Consider the following 27,096-nt stretch of genomic DNA (forward strand, 5'->3'; position numbering starts at 1 on the left):
TAAATAGGTGACCCGTTATTTTTAAATGATACTCACAGATATGTAGTCACAAAGCTGGTTGTGGCAGAGACAAAAGATGCAATGCTCATGCTGAAATTTTAACAGGTTGTACTAATAACCTGGCAGAGAATTCTACTTAAAGAAATATTCATTTTTATTTGGCACATGCTCATTGAAATACTCACAGGTTTTATCCCTAGGTTTTCTAACTTTTCTGTCAAACTTTTCTCCACTATCTTACGTAATTCCTTCACTATATTTGGATTTTTCTTCAAAACTTTTCTAAGGTCTTCATTGCATGTCGATACTTCTGGTAGATGTTTCATATCTGGGAAGAAATACATCTATAATTTTACAGATTTCTAATTAAGTACAACATGAGACTGTATCAATCTGGTGGAATGTGTGAGTTAAAAACCAGCAAAAATATGAGCATGTCAGAAATCAAATTCCAACCTATTAGCGTCTGTCCTTAACTCATGTGAGTTAGGTTATTGACTTCCAAATTTAATTATGCATTCATGATTTCCAAGGTGTCCTGAATGTTGCCAGTGAATCTAAGACAAGCATACATTGGCAAATGACAAGTTGACTCAAACCATGAGAATACTGTAATAAATAATTTCAAGGGGGTTGCAGTAAAAGAATAGGGAAGTCTTGCGACTGTACAAGGCACTGGTGAGAGCACATCTGTGATACTGTCAGCAGTTTTGGTCCACTTATTTAAGAAAAGATATCATTTCATTGTAGGCAGTTCAGTGAAGGTTCACTAGGATGATCCCCAGTATGGAGGGATTTCATATCAGCAAAGATTAAACAGGTGGGACTCTACTCTTTGGAGTTTAGAAGAATGGAGGTGATTTCATATAAGATTCCTAAGAAGCTTGACAGGGTAAATGCTGAGGATGTTGCCCCTCATAAGAGAGTTCTGAACTCAAAGTTTCAGAATTAAGGAGTAGCAATTTAAGGCTGAGATGAGGAGGAACTTTTTCTCTCAGAGGGTTGTTAATCTTTGGAAGTCAATGCCACAGAGAGGTTGGCGGTGCGGGGTGGGGGGGGTGGTGGTGCAAAGTCCTTGTGCATATTTAAGGCTGAGATAGATTTTCGGTCAATAGAGGAATCAAGGGTTATGGGGAAACGCAGGAAAGTAGATGTGAGGAGTGTCAGATCAGCTATGATCCTATTGAATAGTGGAACTTGAGGGCCTAATGGCTTATACCTATACCTATTTCTTATAGTCTTATAAGCTAACAACTGCAACAGACAGGTGACTGATTGACATGTTTGTCAGGGCTAGGAATTACATGAATTTCCTCTGTGATGACAACAGTCATGATTAGCAGTTGTTAAGGTTCGATTCTGTGGCAGGCTTTCCACAGTTGCAAAGCATCATCAACTGCACTTAAGTGGCAATCCGTGGAATGTCAAAACATCACTGTTTTCCAACACTTTCCCTCTATCTATGCAAAACATGGTAATCTGTGGAGAGTCACCTTTGGTTCACTCCCTCCTCTCGAGTGTTTTGCGTTCCCTTCTGCAAGAAATGACAGTTTGAAGTAACAACAATGACGTGTTCATGTGATGAATCGCATTGCCTTTAATAAGGGACACTGTCAGGGTGAGGCATGAAATTGCACAAGGATAAGGGTGAGTAATAGAGGAACTCTGGGTGGCAGAGGTTAGAGTGAAAGTGAGGAAAGACAAGAGAAAGGAAAGGCTTGCAAGTTAGGTGCGTGTGAGGAAAATGCAATGGAACATGCTTGACCAGGTAAGCACAATCAAGTTGTAAGCACAGCTTGCCCAACCTGTTCAAGTTACAGACAAGGAGATCTCAGCAATCTCATCAACTTGCGTTTCATCATGGTCAGATATTTTCAAAACTGCCCATTAAATTACAACATCTGTCAAACTCAAAGGAAAAAAGTACAACTCATGCTTTAAATTGAACCGTTAGCAAAGGTGTGCAGGCCATAAAAGAAGACTTCATCAGTTCAACTTGTATAAAAATCTCTTCCTGGGGATGGAGTACAGCCTGCATATACCAAAGAAAAGCACCATAAAAAAACACACTTGGAAGAGAAACCAAACCGGTATGACGAACCTAAGGCTTTTTTTGGGACACCCTTCACTCTGCAAAAACATTACTGATACACATCAATGAATGAACTTTCAAATATATTTTATGCAACTTGGCCATTGTGACTCCCTCTGTGCTTAAGAGTCATAAAAAGATACCTGAAGAGAAGGAGAAGATTTGCCCATATTGTTGCCAGAAATTTGAATACAACATTACATAAGATCATGAGAAGCTACACAGGTGAGCATCCCTACTATTCTCCTTACTGTGACAAAGTTTTCAGCCAGAATGTCTGATTAAAAATGTATAATAGACAAGGAAAAATCTGATCAGTGCTTAGAATATAATAAGGCTTTAGTCAGAAGAGAGGCCTCGATGAACGTACGAGAACAGTAACTATAAGGATATATTTCCGTATCCTACGAGTGATGTTGATCATTTGCCTCACAAGTTGATCTCACAGCACCACAACATCAAATTCATATGTGCAGAATCTTATAAGGGGCCCAGCAACATGGGCTACTGTGAAATATGCTAAGGAAATAAGGGAAACATGTTTTGGGCCACATATTTATTGCCAGAGAGGAGGTGTTTGCAGCCTTAAAGTGCACTAAGGTGGATAAATCCCCTGGGCCTGATCAAGTCCATCCTCAGATATTGTGGGAGGCTAGCAAAGAAATTGCAGAGGCCCTTGCAGAGGTTTTTACTTCATCTTTAGCCACTGGTGAATTTCCGGAAGACTGGACGGTGGCTAATGTTGTTCCATAGTTTAAGAAAGGTAGCGAAGACAAGCTAGGGAACAACAGACCAGTGAGCCTGACATCAGTGGTAGGCAAGTTATTGGTGAGGATACTGAGGGACAGGATCAGCCAACATTTGCATTGTCAAGGTCTGAATAGGGATAGTCAGCATGGATTTGTGCACGAGAAGTCATGTCTGACAAATCTTTTAGAGTTTTTCAAAGAGGTAGTCAAGAGCATAGATGAGATTAGGGCAGTGGACGTTGTCTATATGGACTTTTGTAAGACCTTTGACAAGGTCCCGCATGCCAGGCTAGTCATGAAGATTAGGTCGCAAGGGATCCAGGGAGAGCTAGCTAATTGGATTCAAAATTGACTCAATGGTAGGAAGGAGAGGGTGATGGTTGAAGGCTGTTTCTTGGACTGGAGGCCTGTTGGGACCTTTGTTATTTGTTATTTACATAAATGATCTGATTGTGAATCTACATGGCATGATTAGTAAGCTTGCGGATGATACAAAATTAGGAGGTATCACTGGAAGGTTATCAAAACTTACAGAGGGATCTTGATCAGATGGGGAAGTGGGCTGAGGATTGGCAAAAGCAATTTAATACAGGTAAGTATGAGGTGTTGCACTTTGGACAGTCAAACCAAGGTAGGACTTATACAGTAAATGATAAGGTCCTGAGGAGTGTTGTGGAACAGAGGGACCTGGGACTACAATTACATAGTTCGTTGAAAGCGGCATCACAGGTAGACAGGGTGGTGAAGAAGGCATTTAGCATGCTGGCCTTCATTGATCGAGGCATTGAGTATAGCAGTTGGGATGTTATGTTACAGTTGTATAAGTCTTGGAGTATTACATACTGTTTTGGTCACCTTGTTACAGGAAAGAGATAGTTTAATTGGAAAGTGTGCAAAGAAGATTTACGAAGATGTTGCCAGAACTTGGTAGGACCAAGTTATAGGAAGAAGTTTGCCAGGATAGGACTGTATTTCCTGTAACTGTAGGAGAATGAGGGGTGACCATATTGAGGTATATAAAATCATGAAGGACACAGATGGGATGAATGCATATATCTTTTTCCCAGGGATGGGGAATTGAAAACTAGAGGGCATAGATTTAAGGTGAGAGGGGAAAAATTTAAGAAGCACCTAAGGGCAACTTCTTCACACAGAGAGTGGTGCATATATGAAATGCGCTGCCAGAGAAAGTGGTTGAGGCAGGTACAATAGCAACATTTAAAAAACATTTGGATAGGTACATGGATGGAAAGGGTTTAAAGGGATACGGACCAAATGCAGACAATTGGAACTAGCTGAGTGGGCACCATGGTCAGCATGGAGCAATTTGGGCCGACAGGCCCATTACCATGCTGAATTACTGTATGACATCATGACTAAGTCTGACAAGGCTCCTATGATGCTGCTTGGCCTGCTGTGTTCATCCAGCTCTACACCTTGTTATCTCAGATTTTCCAGCATCTGCAGTTCCGACTATCTCTGATACAATTAAGGCCTATCTCAATATCAGCAGCAACTTGCCACATTCGCCAAGTTATGAATCAAATTCTCCTTTGGCAGAGATGAGTTTTCTGTTAACATGGATTATAGCTTGTTAAACACTTTATTAACTTGCCTCATTAATCTTCAGCTTCAATCTTACTGAATGTGCCAAACAAGCTAGATGTTGAGGACTGGAAGTCAGAGTGGGTACACGGCAAAGTTGACCACCCACTTACTCCAAAGGGCCACCATGTTGGTCATCAGTCTCTAACAATGTTACGCTCCATGGGCACGAGCCACACAAACCCCACATCTGCACCGGCAACTATCATTGTAATGCGGCATGGACATTGGACACTCGGAGGCACGCATAGAGCTCATACATTGAACCAGGCTTCACCTCCAACCTGCTGGCATGCTCTCACAGCACTCACTCAGTCTGAACCTGCCTGAATGCTCACAGAATCCCCGCCTTACATTGCCTTTGTGGACTTTTGCCCCTTATCCAGAGACACCTGATTCACAGTACTGCTATATTGACATTCTATTTAGCACATACACAAAGTTACAAGACTTCTCAGTCATCCAGTTCCTCAGGATAGTCTCCTAGGCCCAACCTTCCTAAGCTGCTTCCTTAATGACTTTCCCTCCATCATAAGGTCAGATGTGGAGATATTCACCAATGACTGCAAAATGTTCAGCATCATTCGTTCTCTTCAGATACTGAAGTAGTCTATTTCCAAATGAAACAAGACCTGGTCAATATTCAGTTTTGGGCTGAAATGTGGCAAGCAATGTTCATGCCATGCAAATGTCAGACAATGGCCACCTCCAATAAGAGAGAATTTAACCATCTTAACTTGACATCCAATGGTGATACTATGACTATCAACATCCTGGTGGTTACCATTGACCAGAAACTGAACAGGACTAACCATATAAATATAGTCACTACAAACGCAGGTCAGAAGCTGGGAAGACTCTAATGAGTAACTCACTTCCTGACTAGCAAAGCCTGTAAACCATAAATAAAGCACAAGTCAGGAGTGAGATGGAATACTCCATACTTGCCTGCCTGAGTGCAGCTGCAACAATTTTCAAGAAGCTTGACATCATCCAGGACCAAGCAGCCTATTTGATTGGCATCACATACGCAAATATTCACTCCATCTGCCACCAATGCTCAGTATCAGCATTAGATATTATCTATAAGATGCACTGCAGAAATTCACCAAGGTTCCAGAAACTGCACCTTCCAAAACCACAACCCATTCTATCTTGAGGGACAAGGGCAGCAGATATATGGAAGCACCACAACCTTCAAGTTACCTACCAAGCAACTTAACATACTTGGAATGACTTGAAAATGAATATATTGCTTTTTCTTCACTGCCACTAGGTCAAAATCCTGGAATTTCCTCCCCAGCAGTATTGTGGGTCTGCCTACAGCATATGAACCACAGACGTTCAGGAGAAAGCTCACCACACAACTTCTCAAGGGCAATTAAGGATGCACAATAAATGCTGACCTAGCCAGAGCCTCCACATCCCATGAATGAATAAAAATAATCCAGGAAACTTGTCATGGATGTCAGCAGGCCTCAGGTAAGGGTATTGCCTTCGATCAGTGGCCATGTCACACTAAGTCAAGGACATTCGCCCAATTCCACTCCAGGGGAATGGGGATGGTCAGTCAGATATTTGTTGTAGTCAGAGTCAGGGTGCTCTTCACATAAGGGGTGACGAGATGAATACTGGCCAGCTCACCACCAATCTTCAGTCTTTCTCCTCTATTGTGGGCTGTTTTTCTCCTGAAATAAGATATAGGCAAGTATTAAGGAAGATGAAAGTGGATGGCATAGCTTATACAGTTGGTGCAGGTGGGGAGGTGTCCCTAGCGAGAGAATAGGCAACGCAGAGGGCATGCAGGTTTAGTAGTGTTGGGCGTTGGGGTAAGTGATAGTGAGTGAGGGAAGATGTTGTGGGCAATAGGGCAAGTGGTAAAGCATAAGCCTTTATGAAAGATGGATAAGGTGGCAGAGATAAAGTGAGTGTGAGGGATTGGAGAGGAGATAATGGCACTTCCGTTGACAGAGTGATGAAGACTGATGACCTAATTCTTACATTGCTGAGAGTGCACTGACCCAGATGGCAACCTTGAATCAGGCTGGCATAGTTTGGTGTTGCTGCCTCCTCTGCCAGTCCTGGGGAAGAGGACATCCTGCCTGTGCACTGTCATGTCCAGTAGGACCTCCAGAATCCTGCCCGCAAAATACAGCAGAATATTTCCTTAGTCTGCTATGTCTGGGACAAATGCCAGGATCCCCACTGTGTAGGTCATCGCCCAACTGACATTATTTGTCCAGGTGCATAACAGTCTGTAAAGATGGCACCAGGATTGATGGTCAATTCTGGAATATTCTAGCAGTAGAGAGTTGTTCCAGGAATACATGTGGTAAACTAGAGTTAGAATTGAACATGATAGATGACATAGGGTAGGTTCATGAGGCATGTTTTGTAAGATAAGGTGCAAAATCTTGTTAGATACTGGGATGAAAATCCGTCCAAAAAATTTGGCACAAGTCACAACTAGCCAATAGAATGTAAGATTCAGCCCATAGATCTAATCACAGATTGAAGAGATATTTGTATCTCAAAAGATTTATTTTTGTATTTAGAGAAAACAAACAAGTTGAACTCTTTGAAATGACTTAATTCATATGTTGTTCATAATGATGTAATTGAAAAAATGTCTTTGGTTTAAAGGGAAAAATTTACAGCATGGCATCAGATCTGATCTGATTACTTAAGCCTATGGGTGGAGTTACAGAACTAACAGAGAGGTTTCCAGAGATAAGGCCTGTAAGTTTTGAGACATTTTAAAATAATGTAAATAAATCATTATAGATTCAGAACCGGATTTATCTTTGTAACACAATGCACATCAAAGATACACTGTAACTTAGTGAATACATAACAGGTAACACAATGCATGTCTTGTCGTTGAAGTGACAAAGTTGATAGATGAGGGAAGGGCTGTTGATGCCATATACATGGACTTCAGTAAGGCATTTGATAAGGTTCCCCATGGTAGGCTGATGGTGAAAGTGAAGTCGCATGGGGTCCAGGGTGTACTAGCTAGATGGATAGAGAATGGCTGGGCAATAGGAGACAGAGTTGTAGTGGAAGGGAGTTTCTCAAAATGGAGAACTGTGACCAGTGGTGTTCCACAGGGATCCATGTTGGGATCACTGTTGTTTGTGATATACATAAATGAGCTGAAGGAAGGTACAGATGGTCTGATTAGCAAGTTTGCAGATGACACTAAGATTGGAGAAGTAGCAGATAGTGAAGGGGACTGTCGGAGAATGCAGCAGAATATAGATAGATTGGAGAGTTGGGTGGAGAAATGGCAGACGGAGTTCAATCCAGGCAAATGCGAGGTGATGCATTTTGGAAGATCCAATTCAAGAGCGAACTATATGGTAAATGGAAAAGCCCTCGGGAAAATTGATACACAGAGAGATCTGGCTGTTCAGGTCCATTGTACCCTGAAGGTGGCAACGCAGGTGGATAGAGTGGTCAAGAAGGCATACAGCATGCTTTCATTCATCAGACGGGGTATTGAGTACAAGAGTTGGCAGGTCATGTTACAGTTATATAGGACTTTGGTTCGACCACATTTGGAATATTGAGTACAGTTCTGGTTGCCACATTACCAAAAGGATGTGGATGATTTGGAGAGGGTGCAGAGGAGGTTCACCAGGATGTTGCCTGGTATGGAGGGCGCTAGCTATGAAGAGAGGTTGAGTAGATTAGGATTATTTACATTAGAAAGATGGAGGTTGAGGGGGGACCTGATTGAGGTCTACAAAATCATGAGAGGTATAGACAGGGTGGATAGCAAGAAGCTTTTTCCCAGAGTGGGGGACTCAATTACTAGGTGTCACGATTTCAAGGTGAGAGGGGAAAAGTTTAAGGGAGATATGCGTGGAAAGTTCTTTACGCAGAGGGTGGTAGGTGCCTGGAATGCGTTACCAGCAGAGATGGTAGAGGCGGGCACGATAGCGTCATTTAAGATGTATCTAGACAGATACATGAATGGGCAGGGAGCAGAGGGATACAGATCATTGGAAAATAGGTGACAGGTTTAGATAGAGGATCTGGATCAGCGCAGGCTTGGAGGGCCAAAGGGCCTGTTCCTGTGTTGTAATTTTCTTTGTTCTTTGTTGACCTCAGGTCATTTCGTAATCTGCAAAACAACTCCATCAGTGTCTCCCAGCTGAAACATAGTCACCAGATAGATAATTCCTAATACTACCTGATTTTGTTCCACAAGTATCCTTGGAATTCCTATTCCTTGTAGTATACCAAATAAATAGGAAATTCTACTCCAGCACTCATACTCTAAACAAACGAAAGTTTGCAAAAATCCCTACTTATAATACTCCTTCACACACAATGAAGAATAACAACAAAAATTAATTTGAAAAACACATCAATTATAATAGTTTATTCTGTAAACACTTTGAACTCTAACAGTAAGTGTTAGCTCTGTGGATGCACAAATATACGGCATGACAAGGAAGCAGTGTCAAATCAAGTCACCACAGTCTTACCTGATCATAGGGGTGCACTCTCAAGAGAGACAGAAGACTGGTGGTGATTTAACCTGACAGCCACCATACCTCAGGCAAGGGAGAGATTAAGAGGAAGAGTCCTTCATGGTAACCTCAGCCGGTGCAGAAATTTAACCCACAGTCAGCATCACATTGCCTTGCAAACCAACTATCCAGCCAACTGAGCTGAACCGATTCTCAGAGGCAGTATAACAACTATCCAGCCAACTGAGCTGAACCAATTCCCAGAGGTGGTATAATCATGTAATCAACAACACAAAACAATGGGAGTCAATGTTGACTCATTAATAACAGACAGGATTAAAACGCAGCAAATGGCAACCCAGTCCCAGTTACTACTTTCTTGCGCATCACAATATTAGTAATGATGAGTATTAAAACTGACAAATTTCCCACTATTACGATACAGTAAGCTCATGAATATCAGGGCCCTTTAATGTAATGAGCCCTAACGTTAGCTTTACATAGTACAAAACAATATTGTGTAGCTTGGCACGGTCCCATGGGTAGTGGTGATGTAAAGGATACTTGAACTGAATAAAATACACTGATAGAGTAGTTAGCAATGCCAAATTGAGTATGAAAGTAGGGAGCTTATACTGAATCTTCATTAAACTCTGCTTATACTGTAACTAGAGTATTGCATCCAGTTCCAATCACCAAGGTTGAGAGGGCGCAGAATAAATTTGCAAGAATGCATCCAGGGATGGGGAGATTTTGACTTCAAAGCTAGGTTGCAGAAGCTGGAGCTGTTCTCCTTGGAACCAAGTAGGTTGAGAGGAGATAGGATAGTGGTGTATTATATCATTAATGATTTAGATAATGTATACAATGAAAAGTGTGCAAACAAATAGAGGTTTATGCCTATAACTTCTGGGTGGTGAAGCTTCTACTACCCCTACTGGCAACCCCTCTTGTATGAGGCTCGGAAAATAATAATGGGGAACCTGGCAATACTACTTTGGGACCAGTCCTTGGCAGAACCCCAGTCATGAAAGGGAGCCCACGAGAGAGGCATTTCTGTCACCACAATCATCTATTTCCATCTCCATAAGACTACCTGTCTCTACCACTGGTTCAGCTCATTTGCTGTTTAACTCCTCATCAATACCTTTGTACTTCTAGCCTTGTCCATTCCTATGTTCCCCTTGCCTCCTCCATAAATTTGAATTCATCCTAACTTTGCTACCTAGATCTTGTCTCATGTCTAATCCTGTTCACCCATAACCACTCAGCTACTTTGGCTGCCATCCAGCAATTTAAAATTTTCATACCTTTGTTCAAATGTTTCCATGACTTTGTCCCCTCTTTCTCTCTATTTTACACAAGTCGTACCGCTCTCTGACAGATCTGTAATCCGTCCTCTATTTTTAGTCTTTTATCCCCATATTTTATCACTCATCTAATGATAACAATACTTTTAGCTGTTTAGGCCTAATCTCTGAGATGTCCCCCCAATAGTTGTCTTGATACCATTATAAAGGAACTCTTAAAAAATCTGCTTTGATGAAAAAATGTTCAGTCATCTTTCCTTAGGTAGCTTGGTATCAGTGTTCTCGGGTAAAACTCTTCAGGGGTGTTTTACTACATTAAATATGCTGTGAAAACAATAGAATTACATGCAGTGGCAAAACGAATTAACAACATGCAGCTAGTTTGACCATAAGCTACTGCATCACGCTCATCTTTCTTTTGCATGACAATAATAGAAATTAAGACAATTTTCAGAAGCATGAACATATGTTTTTTGTACAGATGTGGTGAGAAGTAACATACCCTGAGTTTGTCTAAATAACCACATTTTAAACTGTGCAAAGGGAAAAGAAAGTGATTTTTTACACCATTTTCAGCTTCCAGTAGCTGTGAGTGTTCAAAGGCAGGTGTTTGGTTGATGAGATTTAGCATTTCAAATAGTAGCAGTAGTTTACACTGGTACTAAAGGATTCAAGAATTTTTTTTATTCATTCATGAAGCATTTAATTACATCTACATTTCTCAACAGACCCACTTTAATGGCTCCCTGCATCATCATACTGTGGCTGATTTGCCCACCCACTCTGCAGCAGGTAGAGATTAGATACAGTAAGAGTCAGAAAACACTGATCTAAATAGTTTATAGGGCCCCTATCAGTAGTTATACATTTGGCACAGCATTAAATAATAAATTATTGAAGGTTGTAACAAAGGCTGTGTAATAGTTGTATGGGGCTTTAATTTTCATACAGACTGGACCAATCAAAGTTAGTCTGGAAGATGAGTTTGTTGAATGTTTTTTATTATCAGTTTCCTGGAGTAATGAGTTGTGAACCAAATTAGGCATGATGGATCTTCTTTGTTCTATAATTGAACAATGAAACAGCGTTGATTAGTACACAAAATTTAGGAGATAGAGTAGACCATTCAGACACTCAAGCTTGCACTGCCATTTGATAAGATCATGGCTTATCTGATTTTGGCCTCAATTTCACTTTGATATCATCACCCCTACCCCAATAATCCTTTAACCCTAGCTGACCAAAAATCTGACTCAGCCTTGAATATATTCAACAATGCAGATTCCCCTGTTGTCTCGAAAATAAAGCTCAACAAACTAAAAAAAATCTCTGGAAGAAAACATTTCTCACCTCATTTTTAAATGGAATACCTCTCAACAGTGTCCCCTAAATTCTACACACCCCTCATTAGGGAAACATTGTCTCATCATCCACCCTGTCAAGACCCCTCAGGATCTTATATGTTTTACTAAGATCACTTCTCATTCTTCTCAACGTGATATTGGTAAAGGCACAATCTCCTTAAACCTTCCTCATAAATAAGCCCTTAACCCCAGGGTTCAACTGAGTGAACCTTTTCTGAACTGCTTGTAATGCAATTTCAGATGTAATCTAATTATGGCCCTGTAAAATGTAGCAACATTTCTATACTTTTATACTTGATTCCCTTTACAATAAACAAAAACATTCTATTTGCCTTCTTAATCATTTGCTGTACTAACATTTTGAGACTCATGTACAAGGACACCCAAATCCCTCTGTAGCACAGTATTCTCCCTTTTGAAATAACAAACAACAATTCTACTCTTCCTGCACATTCATATTTTTAAACATATACTTCTACTGCCAAATGTTAGCTCACTGACCTAACCTACTGAAATTCTTTCATAGATTTTTTTCAAAATCAGACAATCAGAATAAAACAGTACAGATGAGGCACTTCAGCCCATCGATTCTGTTTCGCTAAAATACACTACTACCTACACTATTTCCACTTTCTTGCACTAGGCCCATAGCCTTGAATGTCATGACATGTTTCAGCCCGAAACACTGACTTACCTGCTCCTCGGATGCTGTCTGGCCTGCTGTGCTTTTCCAGCCTCACACCTATAAAGTTTAACCAATCTAATATGTTGCCCCAACGCTGTGAGCTCTTATTTTGCATAGTAAGTTTTCATGCATACTTTATCAAACGCCTTTTGGAAATCTAAGTTACCACATCTACAGGTTCTTGTTTATCTACCCTATACACTGCTTTATTAAAGAACGCCAATAAATTAGTTCCATATGACTTCTCTTTCATAAAACCATGCTGACTATATCTTATGATTTTCTGAGTATCCTATATTAACTCCTTAATAATGGATTCTAGCTTGTTAAAAGATCCACTGGGAACTAGTGATCATAATATAACTGAATTCCACATTAAGTTTAAAAATAACATACATCATTCATAAACAAGAATTTTAAATGTCAACAAAGCCAAAAATCATAAAGTGCTAGCTAAAGCTGATTGTCTAAACAAATTAAAAGGTATGGCAGTAGACAAACAGTGGAAAATATTTAAATATACAATTCAAGATGTTCATCTAAAATACATTCCACTGAAAAACAAAATCTCAATAAGAAAGATCCAACGGTGGCTAACTAAGGAGGTTAATTTTAATATGAGATTAAAAGAAGATACTTGTGACATTGTAGTTTGTCTGAGAATGGGAAGTGCTTTAGAAACCAAGAAAGGGCCAATTAAAAAACTAACAAAAAGAGGAAAAAAGTGTAGATCAGCCAGGAATGTAAATTCAAATAGTAACAGCTTTTACAAAAATTAAAAAGGAAGAGAGTGACCAAGGCAGTGACAGGAAAAATTATAATGGGGAATGAGGAAATGTTAGAGATACTGAACAGATGTTTTGCCTCTGTCTTCAAAGTTAAGTTACCTAACAGAAATAGAAAGAAACTCAACAGAACAAAATCTAATAAATTCATAGAACTGCAGCTGATATCCAAAGGATCCTAAGAGACAGCTGCAAGGACAATAGATGTATCAGCTATGATTTCTTGAAGCTTCCTCGAGGGTGGAACATAGAACATAGAACATAGAACATTACAGCGCAGTACAGGCCCTTCGGCCCTCGATGTTGCGCCGACCTGTGAAACCAATCTGAAGCCCATCTAACCTAAACTATTCCATTATCATCCATATGTTTATCCAATGACCATTTAAATGCCCTTAAAGTGGGCGAGTCTACTATTTTTGCAGGCAGGGCATTCCACGCCCTTACTACTCTCTGAGTAAAGAACCTACCTCTGACATCTGTCCTATATCTATCACCCCTCAATTTAAAGCTATGTCCCCTCGTGCTAGCCATCACCATCCGAGGAAAAAGGCTCCCACTGTCCACCCTATCTAATCCTCTGATCATCTTGTATGTCTCTATCAAGTCACCTCTTAACCTTCTTCTCTCTAACGAAAACAGCCTCAAAACCCTCAGCCTTTCCTCATAAGGCCTTCCCTCCATACCAGGCAACATCCTGGTAAATCTCCTCTGCACCCTTTCCAATGCTTCCACATCCTTCCTATAATGCGGTGACCAGAACTGTACGCAATACTCCAAGTGCCGCCGCACCAGAGTTTTGTACAGCTGCCACATGACCTCATGGCTCCGAAACTCAATCCCTCTACCAATAAAACCTAACATACTGTACACCTTCTTAACAATGCTATCAACCTGGGTGGCAACTTTCAGTGATCTATGCACATGGACACGGAGATCTTTCTGCTCATCCACACTACCAAGAATCTTACCATTAGCCCAGTACTCTGTATTCCTGTTACTCCTTCCAAAGTGAATCACTTCACACTTTTCCGCATTAAACTCCATTTGCCACCTCTCAGCCCAGCTCTGCAGCTTATCTATGTCCCTCTGTAACCTGCAACATCCTTCCGCACTATCCACAACTCCACTGACTTTGGTGTCATCCACAAATTTACTAACCCATCCTTCTATGCCGTCATCCAGGTCATTTGTAAAAATGACAAACAGCAGTGTACCTAAAACAGATCCTTGAGGTACACCACTAGTAACTGAACTCCAGGATGAACATTTCCCATCAACCACCACCCTCTGTCTTCTTACAGCTAGCCAATTAATACCAGCAGATTTGAAGCTAATGAGTATTATGCTGTTAATTAAGAAAGGTAAGAGACAGAAAACATGAAACCACAGACAATTTAGCCTGACGACAATCATCAGAAAAGTGTTGGAATTGATTATTAAGAAAATCTTAATACTGCGCTTATATAAGCATAGTATGATGAGAAGACATCAACACGATGTTATTAAACAAAATCCTGCTAGGCAAATTGTTATCAAAAATGTTTTGAGAATGAAATTTGTAGTGTACATAAAGGGGAATCTGTAAATGTAGAATACCTGGATTTGCGATAGGAAAGGTCATATAAGATAGTGGATCATGGAGTTCAGGGGTTATCTATCAGCATGATTAATGGACAGGAAGCTGATAGTAAGGATAAATGCAGCATTTTCAATTTGGCAATTAATGGACTGCGAAAGGATCAGGGCTGACATCTCATTCATTTAAGGAGATGGTGAGTAATTAATCTAAATTTGCGGACAACACAAGCTAGGTGGGTATGCAAGCTTTAAGGATCCTCCTGAACATGCGGTCTGTGAGGAGCTGCAGCTGGTCACATTTCCTGTAGACATGGTCATCAGGGACACTAGACTACTCCATCTTCTCCCACATCTAGCAGGAGGAGTTAGGAGCATACCACTGCCTTAGGTGTCATCTCTTCCCCTATATACTGAGGAAGATAAAAGAATCTTGCCTTTACCTTGCCCACCTTACTCACCAAAGCCTGGTATTCACCTAAGCCTGTATTTATACCAAACAACAGCACTTCCTCCACAGAGTAGCCCCTCTCAAAATATTTTGTTGTTAATTTCTAATTTACTGGTTACTTAAATTAAAATGCAATCTTTACAAACAGACCAAATACGTTCTAGGCTACAATAAATTTTCTAACAGCCTCTCTCAATATCTCTCTCTCCTTTCTCGTGTTGAGAGGAGGAGGGTGGTTTGTTTGGAGGTTAGTTTCAAATATTGTACATTTGGTTGTTCACCTATTACGTTAGTATGATATTGCATCCTTTAATACAGTACATAGAATAATTCTATTTTTATTGCATTTGCCTCCTTTCCTGTCCGTGATCCTGTCTAACCCTATTCTAGAGTAGCTTGCTGTATCTGCTTACTAATGTTTTGTTTCCCTATACCAGTGCATCCGAGCCTGTCTGAACATCAACTTTTACAAGCTTCACATTTACTGAAAAAATGTTCTTATTTTTATAGTAATTGAATAACCTCACATTTGCTCACATTAATTTTGTCTACCAGCTTGTTGCCCAATCACTTGACCAATCTAATATATTTGAGGAGCATACAGGGGGCAGAGATTGTGATAGACACTAGTTACAGAAAGGTGGTCACGCTGCAGGTTTGGTCAGGTAGATGGGTGATGGCCAGGAAAGGCAGACAGATAGTGAAGGTAGGGGCAGAACGGTGGCTCAGTGGTTAGCACTGCTGCCTCACAGTGCCAGGGACTCAGGTCAAATTCCAGCCTTGAAAGAATGTTTGTATGGAGTTTGCACATTTTCCCCATATTTGCGTGGGTTTCCTCCAGTTTCCTCCCATAGTCCAAAGATGTGCAGGTTAGGTGGACTGGCAATGCTAAATTGTCCATAGTGTCCAGGGATGTGTAGTTTAGGTGGATTAGCCATGGGAAATGCAGGGTTACAGGGATAGGGTAGGGGGGTGAGTCTGGATGGGATGCTCTTCGGAGAGTTGGTGTTGACTTGTTAGGTCAAGTGGCCTGTTTCCACACTGTGGGGATTCTATTCTCATTCTATTCCTGTGGCTATCCCTTCTCTAACAGATATACCATTTTGGATACTGTTAGAGTGAGTAGCCTCACAAGGCAGCCACGACTGGTTCTTCTGTAGAGCAGAGTCGGGCAAAGTCAAAACCAAGCGATTGTGTTGGACTTCTTGCTAGTTAGGGGCACAGATAGCATTTCTGTAGCCACGTTTAAGACTCCAGGATGGCGTGTTACCTTCCTGGCGCCAGGGTCAAAGAAGTCTCTGAGCAGTTGGAGTGAAATTCTTAACGGGGAGTGTAAGCAGCCAAAGGTTGTTGTGCACATTGGTACCAACAACATAAATAGAAAAAGGGATGAGGTTCTGCATAGTGTGCACAGGGAGTTATGAAAGAGACTGAAAAGCAGGATCTCAGGGGTAGTAACCTCTAGTTTTCTATCAGCACCACATGCCAGGGAGGCAAGTAATAGACAGATAGGACAGATGAATGTGTGACTGAGGAACTAGTGCAGGGGGCAGGATTTCTTGGATCACTGGGACCTCTTCTAGGCAGGGGTGATCTGTACAAGAGGGTCTGGTTGCATCTAAACTGGAGGGGAACGAATATCCTCGCAGGGAGGTTCACTAGTGCTACTTTGGAATGTTTAAACTAGAGTGACCGTGCTAGTAGCCAGGGCAGCAGGTCAGCAAATGGAGGGATTTAGGGGAAGGTAGATGTTAGGATCAGTAAGTCTGAATGGAAGGACAGACAGACAGATAAATGAACATAATGGTACTAATGGGCTGAAGTGTGTTTATTTCAAAGCAGTATTATAGGTAAGGCCGATGAGCTTAGAGCCTGGATCATTACATGGGATTGTGATGTTGTGGCCACTTCAGAGACTTAGTAGTGACAAGGATAGGACTGGCTGCTCAACATTCCAGGGCTTCATTGTTTCAGATGAGGTAGAGAGGGAGGTAAAAGAGGTGGAGGAGTTCTATTACTAATCAGAAGAATGTCACATTTGCACTCACAGAGGGATACTGGAGGGTTCACCCACTGAGACAGAATGGGTATAGCACAAAAATAATGAGGATGCAATCACTCTGATAGGATTATACGATAGGACCCCAACAGCCAATAAAACACTGAGGAACAGATATGTAGGTATATAATGGAAACATTAAAGTTTTGGCAAAGATTTGTAGCGCAGGTTGTGGATGTGGTTGTTGACTTGCTCACTGAGCTGGCTTGTTCTCGTTCAGACGTTTCGTCACCATGCTAGGTGACATCATCAGTGGAGCCTCCGATGAAGCAATGTTATTCTACTCCGCTTGGAATTTATACTGTCTGGTCCGTTATGGTGAGTACTATCATTTCCGGTTTTGATCTATATGCGTTTGTATATGGGGTCCAATTCTATATGTTTGTCGATTGAAGTATGGGTGGAGAACCATGCCTCTAGGAGTTCCCTTGCATGTCTATGTTTGGTTTGGGCTACTATGGTTACTTTGTCCCAGTTAAATTGATGGCCTTCATTGTCTGAATATACCGATATTAAGGAGAGTTCGTCATGCCGTTTTGCTGCTAGCTGATGTTCATGTATTCTGATAGTGAGTTTCTTCCCTGTTTGTCCGGTGTAATGTTTGTGACCATATACAAACCCATACAGATCAAAACCAGAAATGACAGTACTCACCATAGTATAGATTCCAAGTGGAGTAGAATAACATCGCTTCAACGGAGGCTCCACTGATGATGTCACCTAGCATGGTGACGAAACGTCTGAATAAAAACAAGCCAGCTCGGCAAGCAAGTCAACAACCCATCCACAATTCGAGCTACAGATCTTTGCCAAACCCTTAAACAACTATGGGCGTAACATGCTAAAAATTGCCAGACAATGGGAAACCTTTGCCAACTGACTGGACTCTCCCCGCAAACTACTTCACTTCCTCCACAAATGCCTCCGGAACCAGGTACTACCCCACAGCGTGAAATATAGACCTCCACTCAACAACCCACAGGCATATAAAATAGTTGGGCAGAATGGATTCAGGATGCTACGAGCAATGATTAATGATGCCCATAACCGACTCCACAGGTACGAACAAGAAACTGCGTGGCAAAAATCACAGTATTTAAACTCTACAGACCAGCAATGGACTACAGCCCCAGAACAGGCCATCACCATCAATGAACACAAAACCAAAACTAAGAAGAGACACGAGCTACAGGAGAAACTCACCAAACCGATCCACCACAAAGACAAGGACAACAACAAACCGGACACATGGATAAGAAACCTATCTAACAGACAACTCACAGAAACTGAGAAAAATGTCCTATTACGCGGACTGAGCTATAACCACAAAGATACGAACAGAACAGACATCATGGCCGCTCTGGAGAATACATTAAAAGACAACAAACTCACGGACGAAACACAACAAGCAATCCAACAAACTATAATCCCCACACTACACAGAAGGAATAAAGGAGACAACCTGAACACAGCAGAGAGAAAAGCACTAGATAAACTCAAGAAAGACAGAACATTATAATCCTACCAACAGACAAAGGGTGCATGACCATCATTATGAACAAACCAGACTACGTTAAGAAAGCACAGACATTTCTTGCAGATACAACCACTTACCAACAGGTGGCGATAGACCCAACACCACAGCTCGGTAATAGGATCACGCAGACACTGAAGCAACTAATGAATGCAGGACAGATAACGAAGACAGACTTCATGAGAATGAAACCAGAAGGCACAAACACCCCCCCGCTTCTATGGACTGCATAAAGTACATAAACCAGACACACCTCTCAGATCCATTGTTTGTCTACCAGGCACACCGTCACACAAATTGGCCAAGTACCTACAACAGAGATTGAAACATCTAGTAGATGGATCATCCAATTCTATCCACTCAACCCAAGATTTCTTACCCTCAAGAACAGAAAAATCAGTGGTGACGAGATTATGGTATCCTTTGATGTCACAGCTTTATTCACATCAATCGACATCCCACTAGCCAAAGAAACAGTGGCCACATTACTAGAGGAAATAGCAATGCAGACCAGCAGCTCCATCAGCAAGGACAACATACTTAAATTTCTAGACCTCTGCCTCACCACACACTTCATCTTTAATGGTCAAATATACAAACAGATCAACGGTACAACAATGGGGTCACCCACCTCAGGACTCATCGCAGAAGCAGTCATGCAAAGACTAGAACACACCACCCTCCCCCACATTCTACCTAAACTGTGGATCTGGTACGTAGACGCCACATTTATCATTATTAAATGCAACAAATTAGAAGAGACCCACCACCTCATCAACAGCGTATTCACAGGGATTAAATTCACAAGGGAAGAAGAAAACAACAATCAACTTCTGTTTCTGGACGTTAAAGTAGAGCGATTGACAAACGCGGAGTTCCAAACCTCAGTACAGAGAAAAGCAACCCATACAAATCAAATCCTCAACTTCCACAGCAATCACCCCAACGTCCACAAACAAAGCTGCATTAGGACGCTATTTAAATGGGCCAGGCCACACTGCAACACTCCAGAATTATGCAGGAAAGAGGAAGAACACTTATACAAGATCCTCGCTTTAAACGGATATCCCCGCAACTTCATCCACCGATGTCTACAAAACAGACAACAACAGGAGGACACGGTACGACCTAACACACTGGCCACACTGCCCTACATCAAGAACGTATCGGAACTGACAACAAGACTCCTCAGACCACTAGGAATCATGGTGGCCCACAAGCCCACAGCCACTCTACGAGAAGACCCCATTCCCACAACATGCAGAACGAACGTAGTTTACAAAATACCATGCAACGACTACCACAAACATTACATCGGACAGAGAGGAAGTAAACTAGCCATCAAAATACATGAACATCAGCTAGCAGCAAAACGGCACAACGACCTCTCCTTAATATCGGCACACTCAGACAGTGAAGGTCATCAACTTAACTGGGACAAAGTAACCATAGTAGCCCAAACCAAACATAGACACGCAGGGGAATTCCTAGAGGCATAGTTCTCCACCCATACTTCAATCAACAAACATATAGAATTGGGCCCCATATACAAACTCATACAGATCAAAACCGGAAATGACACTACTCTCCATCATGGACCGGACAGTATACATTCCAAGCGGAGTAGAATAACATCGCTTCATCAGAGGCTCCACTGATGATGTCACCTAGCACGGTGACAAAACGTCTGAACGAGAACAAGCCAACTCGGCGAGCAAGTCAACAACTTCATTATGGAAAGATGCAATAATGGGGTTGTCATAGTGGGTGACTTTAACTTCCCCAATATTGATTGGGACTCCAGTCCAGCAAGAGGCTTAGAGGGGACAGAACGTGTTAGGTGCATCCAAAAGGGTGTCTTAAAACAGTACATGAAACAGTCCAAACTAGAAGAGGAGCCATACAGCACCATGTATTGGCTAATGAGCCTCGCCAGGTATCTGACCTTTCAGTGGGAGAGCATTTTGGAAACAGTGATCACAACTCCTTAAGTTTTAAGATGGGTATGAATAAGGAAATGTCAGGATCTTAATTTGGGGAGGGCAAATTATGACATATTCGACAGGAGCTAGGCAGAGATAATTGGGAGCAGGTGTTATGAGGCAAGGCCACATTTGACATGTGTGAGTTGTTTAAACACCGACTGATCAGAGTTCAGGACCGGCACGTTCCAGTAAGGAGGAAGGACAAGGATAGTAAGTTAAGGGACCATTGGGTAACAAGGGAGGTTGTGAATTTAATCAAAACGGAAAATGAAGCATATGTAAGTTTTAGGAAACCAAAATCAGACAAGGCCCATGAGGAAAGAACTTAAACAGGTAATCAGGAAAGCACAGAGGGACCATGAAATGACATTGGCAAGTATCATTAAAGAGAATCCTTAGGCATTCTATGCATAGATTAAAAACAAGAGAATAACTAGGGACAGAGTAGGACCATTCAAGAATAAAGGAGGGAGCTTGTGTTTGGAGGCAGAGGATGTGGGTGAAATCCTAAATAAGTCCTTTACTCGCAGGAGAAGGACATGGAGGATAGTGAGATTAGTATGGGGCATGCTAGTATGCTAGGGAATTTTGAGATCAAGGAAGAAGCGGTGTCAAGTCTCTTGAAGAGCATTAAAGCGACTAAGTCCCCAAGGCAGAGTGCTATCCACCCCAAATTATTGAGAGAGGCAAGAGAGGAGATTGCTGGGGCCTGACCAACATCATTATATTCTCACAGGCCATTGGAGAGGTCCTGGAGGACTGGTGAGTAGCTAATGTTGTTCCTCTGGCCAAGAAAGGAAATAGAGGTAATCCAGGAAGCTATACACCAGTGAGTCTCACACCAGTGATTGGAAAGCTGTAGACAGAATTTTTAGGAATAGGATTTACATCCATTTTGAAAAGGACGGCCTAATTAGGGACAGTCAGCATGGCTTTGTGCAGGACAGGTCATGTCTTACTTACTTGATTGAATTTTTCAAGGAAGTGATGAAGGTGATCAATGAAGGTAGAGCAATAGATGTTGTTTACGTGAATTATAGTAAGGCTTTCAACAAGGTCCCTCATGGTAGGCTCATCCAGAAGGTTAAGATGTATGGGATCCACCGTGACTTGGCCACGTGGATTCAGCATTGGCTGGCGGTGGAAGGATGATTTTTCTGGCTGGAATTCTGTAATCTGTATCGGGATCTCCGCTGTTTGTGTGGAAGCAGATATGATCCAGGCATTTAAGAGGCTTTTAGATAAGCACATGAATATGCAAGGGATATGGATATGGACCAAGGATAGGCAGAAGAGATTAGTTTAATTTGGCATCATTTTGGGCACGACAGCATGGGCTGAAGGGCCTGTTCTTGTGCTATACTATTCTATATTCTACGTTCTAGTGTTAGGCCCAGTTTCACAGTGGGAGAAATTACATTTTAGTTTGATTCAGTTTGCTTGATTTGTGTCCTGGCAGTGAGCTCAATATTCACCCCCCCACCAACAAACCATTGGCTGTAAAAGTAGAAGTGGGCCATTTGGCCCATTGAGTGTGTCGTACCATTCAATGAAATAATGGCTAATCTGATAATCCTCAACTTGATTTTCCTCCCTTATCCCCATAACCCCTTGTTTCCCTTACAGATTAAAAAATCTATCCCAGCGTTGAATATTATTAATGACCCAGCCTCCACAGTCCTCTGCAGTAAAGAATTCCACAGATTCACTTTCCTCTGACAGAGGTTCTCCTCATCTCCTTCTTAAATGGGCAAACCCTTATTTTGAGATTATGCCCGCTGGTCCTTAGCTTTCTGAAATAGCTGCACAGAGACCAGTATCCCATCACCAAGTCACCCTTTATGAACAATTGCATAGTATATGGTTTTTGACCAGTCAGGTCATAGCCAGTCCCTAGAGTGAGGAGACCTTCTGAATTTCCTGTTTATATCTGCCATACAGGGCTCTCTGATTCACCGAGATTAACAACTGCAATCAAAGATCTTACAGTCAATGAGATACACCTTGCCCTGGTTCCAATCATGACATCCCTCCCCACTAAGTCCAAGGATTTAGGCCTGTTCTTTCCTTTGTAGTTTCTCCTGGGACGTTTTTGCCCCAGGTCCAGATTTCTCTGATTTGGACTTGGATGCAGGTGGCATTTATCATCGCCTGTCTCTTGTGCCCAGAGTGTCTTGGGAGAGTTTCCTCCTCTTCTTCCGGCGGTAACGGTATCGAGGCTACATCTGTCTCAGACTTGGAGGTTTCCTCGGCGCTAGACGAAGGGGGAAGAACCCACGGTTTCTGACAGCTTTTCTGGCTGTGTTTAGAGGCCAGGTATGTTTTGCTCCTGTCCCTTTTTCACAGTAGCAGCTTTCAGTGATTCACATGTTTGTTCAGCACCGCCTCACCTACCCAAACTTTGTATGTCATGGAATCTGATCTCGCATCAATCTCGCTTGTACCCATGCTGGACCATTTCCATGGTTCTGTCACCAAATTTTGACCCTTGAAGTAAACTCTCTCGATAAGAGGAAGCATGTGGCTGGCATCGGCACTCCTGCTGCCATTTCACCCTGCACCCCTAGGTGCGGGAATATCAGGTTAAACCTGATGCAGAGTCTTCCCCCCATCAGCAACTTTGCTATCCTTGTGGCTGCATGAAGGGTAGTCTTATAATGGAACAAGAACTGGGACAGTTTGGTACCAAGTGAAGCTGTGAGCTGTTTCTTTAAGCCTGCCCTCATCATTTGGACCACCCTTTCCACCTCACCATTGGATAATGCAACTATCCCACTATGCTAAACGCCATTTGACTTTAGGAAATACTCAAATTCCCTGCTGGTAAATGACATCCCATTGTTTGCGACTAATACTTACGGAGGTCCGTGTATCGCAAATGATGCTCACAGCTTTTCACTCATCATCCCTGAATTTGCACGTCCAACTGCTTTGAATGGGCATCCACAATGAACAGGAACATTGAGCCCATGAAAGGACCAGCATAGTCAACGTGTAAGCGAGTTCAGGGTTTACCTGGCCAGTCCCACAAATGTGCCAGCGGTATGTTTTGTCCTTGCTGGTATTCTGGGCTCTGCCCCACCAATGCAGCTATGCTGGCATCCAATCCTGCCCACCAGACATAACTTTGTGCCAACATCTTCATTTTGGAAACTGCTGGATGACTGTGGTGTAGTTCAGCCAGTATCTGGTGGCAACCTTTACTTGGGACAATCACTCTAGCTCTCCATAGTCATATGCCATCCTCTACGGTGATTTGGTTTCACCTGGTCCAGAAAGATTTGATGGCCGTTCTGTTTACCCTATTACCAGCAGCTGTTTTAGTTTTGACAGGACAGGATCTTTTTGTGTCTACCGTCGGATATTGTCAGCGGTGACGGAAGGTTGTCCAGAAAGTTAAAAACCATAACAGACTCTTCCAGTGGGAGGCAGCTCAAGGCATCTACATTCACCACTTGGCCTCCTGGACAGCATTCCAACTTGTAGTAGGTGGCCTTTCCAGGGTGTGGATACTCTTCTGGAAACCGGCCTAAGAGTTCTCTTACTCAAGTCAGGCCTCGTAGGATTCTTTTGCTGTCTCGAGTCCGCATGCTGGCTGCAACTGCAATGGCTTGCTGGCCCAGATCCTGAAGAACATTTTAGCCATTTGGCCAAGGCACAGCTTTGTTGTAGGATTTTGCTGTGAGCTGACGTGGGGTCCCTCCGCTGAGGATATGCCCTGCACGAGGCTCTGCGATTGCCTACACTCAAGTGATGTTCCCCAAGCTCAGTTGGACAGGTGAGGGTGCCCGCTTCCATTGGGATACCCTATAGCTCCCATGCTGCACTTGCTGCATTTTCTAATGAAAAAGCCAGTTTAGTGCCTGTTTGAAGTGTAGTTGGGCTTCAGCTAGTAGGTGCTTTTGCATGTCTTTGTCATTAATCCCATGCACCAAACGGTCTCTCAGCATATCATTCAGGGTTACCCCAACTCAAAGGTGACTGTTGCCAGCAAATTTTCCTCAGGCACTTTCTGTTTTCTCTTGTAGCCACCGAAATAACTGCACTGAGGCCTGTATCCCATTACCGTGTCACCTTATATTTACACAGTTCGTGGGCTCTGACCAGCCAGCTCAAAGCCAGTCCTTAGACAGAGATTTTCTGAAGCTCTTGCTTATACCTGTCAGCCAGGGCTTCCCAACTGGCCCAGGTTAACAATCCAAATCAAGCATCTCATAGTCAATGAGATCCAGTTGGCCCTGGCTCCAATCATTTCACTTTCCCACAAGGGGAAACAACTTTTCTGCATCGACCTTGTCAAATCCCATAAGAATCTTGTAAGATTCAAGAAGGTCGCCTCTCAATCTTGTATGTTCCTATGAGTACAGGCCCAACGTACTCAACCTCGTCTCATAAGATAGTATTCTCCCTATTTCCTTCTTGAATGTGTCCTGCTGGCCCAACGCAGATTTACCTAAGAGTATCTGCTCATGATCTATGCTGACCAAATCATATCTGGTCTCATTAACATGGCTTTCCCCATTTGAGTGTACCAAACTAGTTCCAATAAGAAACAAAAATAGAAATTGCTGGAAAAGCTCAGCAGTTCTGGTAGCATTTATGCAACTGTGAGGAAGGGTCACTCAACCTGAAACGTTAACTCAGATTTCTCTCCACAGATGCTGTCAGACCTGTCAGATGGAGACAGTGCATGCTTCTTTCTATGGAAGAAATGAAAGCCTTCATGCCATCCTGATGGATGTAGAGGGTTACACATCCATGCTAATATTTATGTCATGGGTCTGATGCCACGTTTCAATGAAGTACAACGCAGGCTCAAAGAATAACACTTTTTTTTTGGCTTCGGCACTTTACAGCTTCAAGGTCTCAATATTGAATTCAATAATTTTAGAAACTGATCATATTTTGTCTGTCATTCTCTGTGCTCCCTCCTTACTCTCACAACTATGTTTTGTTTGTATCTTATTTATTTTGTTTTTAGTATAGAAGACCCACTCTACATACCCTTTCACACCTTAATTTAAACCCATTTTATATCTGTTTTTCTCCTTCTCCATTTTAAAAAGCCATTTATCTTTTAGACCAGGTCTCTGGTGTAAATACCTTTCAATTCGGAAGAAGAGACATACCGGACTTGAAATATTAACTCTGTTTCTCTACCTACAGATGCTACCAGGAAATTCCAACCAGGGCTCCTTCAGAAATGTAGAGCCATACTTTCATTCTGACAGTTGAATTGTTACTTGCCACTTGTCAGCCCAAAACTGGATATCTGGACATTGACTGTTTCAGTATCTGAGGAGTTACAATGGTGCTGAACATTGTGAAATCATCAGCGAATGGCGCCTCTTCTGATTTAATGATGGAAAGTAGGTCGTTGATGAAGCAGCTGAAGATGGCTGCACCTAGGAAACTACCCTGAGGAACTCCTAAAGATACGTTGTGGAGCTGAAATGACTAACCTCCAACACCATAACCATCTTCCTTTGTGCAGGTATGACTCCAACTAGTGGAGAGTTTTCCCTGATTCCCATTGATTCTGTTTTTTCCAGAGCTCCTTGATACCACACTCGGTCAAATGCAGCAGTCACTCTAACTTCATCTCTCACCATTTCCTCAGTCTTCATGCAGGTCTGCTGCCACTACTGCTAACAGTCAGAATCAGGACTTAGTCTATCAACTTTGCCAGTTTCAGATATTATTGAGTAGAAAAAGTTTCAAACATTTAACTTAATTGCAATCTGTGTATCTGGCCCTTTAAATAACACTACAGCATGGCCTGTCTTACTCTTTCACATGATGTGGAGGTGCTGGAGTTGGACTGCAGTGGACAAAGTCAGAAATCACATGACACCAGGTTATAGGCCAACAGGTTTATTTGAAATCACAAGCTTTCAGGTGACAAAGGGGCTACAGTCCAAAAACGTGTGATTTCAAATAAACCCATTGGACTATACCCTGGTGTCGTGTGACTTCTGACTTTGCTGTTTCACAGTTCATTTTCCAAAAGTCAGTTATCTCAATTGGCTTCATAGTTAAAGGCTGATGCAGAATGATGCAAACCAAGTTGGTTTAATTCCTATACATGCCATGGTAGCACATGAAAAGCTGCCTCCTTGTCTTGCCCCATGTTTTATGGCACATATGATGCCTTCCAGTGTAATATTCACTTATGTCTGTGGAAGAGACGCTTCTTATGGTCCCATATGACTATAACGAATTGCCTGATATAATTGGAGGAAAACACAGATTTTGTCAAGACCTTCCAAATTTTGAATCCTGCAACTGAATCAGACTGTGTGCTGTGTTGTATTACTAAGATTGCACCAATTCAATGTTGTTGGGTCCACACGAGAAAGGCTCTACACAGTCTGCCTTAGACAACCCATTAGATCCAACCTGACTTATTTTAACATTC

Source organism: Rhincodon typus, chromosome 6 (assembly GCF_021869965.1).
Source record: "Rhincodon typus isolate 14 chromosome 6, sRhiTyp1.1, whole genome shotgun sequence".
In the NCBI taxonomy this organism is placed as follows: Eukaryota; Metazoa; Chordata; class Chondrichthyes; order Orectolobiformes; family Rhincodontidae; genus Rhincodon; species Rhincodon typus.